We start from the raw sequence: 1,575 nt of genomic DNA on the forward strand, positions 1-1,575 counted from the left end.
CCATTTCTAAACCATCCTTAAAGAAAATCATATATGGGGTCACACCATCCTCATGGTAGTCCTGCAGAGCAACCATGCCATCTGGATTCATGTTTTCACCAATAAAGAACTGGTAGTTTTTGAAATTGGCAAGGATGTGCTTGATTTGTTCTGCAGCCCCTGTCATAAAAGGCTTTACTCTTTCTGGTCTCTGTTCTTCAAGCTTCCCTTTGATTGATTTCATGTAATCTTTGATGTACTTCTTGTCGGTTTCTTTTGTGAAGCTCGTTTCCTGCAAGTGATGGTTCATGACAATGTCAACACCAGTGATTATTGTGCTTTCGGTACCTTCGCCCCCAGGGCCTTCAGTGGAAGCATTTCTACCAAATAAGCGAGTCATCAATGTTACCCTCTGTCCTACTGACCATCTTCCCCTCTACCTCCTGGCACAGCCCGTCTTCAATCTCCTGGATCTTGTGGATATCGGAGAACACCTCATCATGGCTGATGAGGTCCTGGTAGATGATCATGATGGCGGCTGGGAGGAGATGGAGGTGCTGCCTTAGCAGGAGCACAGAGCTTCAAGGGACTTGTGAGACTTTCAAAGATCTTAGTGAGGATGTCAAAAACATAAAAAAAGACCAGTCAGAAATTAAGTGTACACTAACTGAAATAAAGAATAATTACAGGGATTCAACAGTAGAGGATTCTGAGAATCAAATCAATGATTTGAAATATGCAGAAGCAAAAAAACACCCATCTAGAGAAAAACAAGAAAAAAGAATCCAAAAATATCAAAATAGTGTAAGGAGCCTCTGGGACAACTTCAAGCATAACAACATTCGAATTATGGGAGTGCAGGAAGTAGAAAAAAGGGAACAAGATATTGAAAACCTATTTGAAGAAATAATGACAGAAAACTTTTTCTGCCTGGTGAAAGAAATAGACTTAAAAGTTCAGGAAGCACAAAGAGTCCCAAATAAGAGGAATCCAAAGAGGTTCATGCCAAGACACATCATAATTAAAATGCCAACTATTAAAGACAAAGAGAATCTTTTCTTTTTTTTAAATTGATTTCAGAGATGAAGGGAGAGGGAGAGATAGAAACATCAATGATGAGAGAGAATCATTGATCCGCCTCCTGCCACCCCTCCCCTCCACACACACACAGTGGGGATCGAGCCCACAACTCGGGCATATGCCCTTGACTGGAATTAATCCTGAGACCCTTCAGTCTGCAGACCAATGCTATATTCATTGAGCAAAACCAGCTGGGGTATGCTTTTTTTCTTTAACCTTAATGTTGTAATTAAGTGCTTAACACCCTGTTCTAAAATAGTTGCAATTTTATGCTTCTTTCTCAAAGTTTTGTGTACTCTTGTCTTTTTGTTTCAAGTGAAGTGTTTCTTTAAACATTACTTGTCATGCAGATCTTGTGGTTTGTTTGTCTGGAAAAATCTTTATTTTGCCTTCATATCTGAAGGATAACTTTGCTGGATATATTATTCTTGGCTGGTGGTTTCTATCTTTTAATATTTTGAATATGTCATTCCACTCTCTCCTGGCTTGTAGGGTTTCTGTTGAGAAATCTGTTGA

At 39.5% G+C, this 1,575-nt stretch overlaps 1 pseudogene across 1 annotated transcript in view; it reads right to left on the reverse strand.

The window, feature by feature from the left end:
* The window catches only part of LOC102249587, a 2,430-nt pseudogene extending 1,894 nt beyond the window's left edge, over window positions 1-536 (reverse strand). Inside the window, exon 1 of the transcript XR_001359523.1 lies at window positions 1-536. The product of XR_001359523.1 is annotated as a translationally-controlled tumor protein pseudogene (transcript).
* Window positions 537-1,575: the final 1,039 nt, after the last annotated feature.

Source organism: Myotis brandtii, unplaced genomic scaffold, assembly GCF_000412655.1.
Source record: "Myotis brandtii unplaced genomic scaffold, ASM41265v1 scaffold649, whole genome shotgun sequence".
NCBI classification, from domain to species: Eukaryota; Metazoa; Chordata; class Mammalia; order Chiroptera; family Vespertilionidae; genus Myotis; species Myotis brandtii.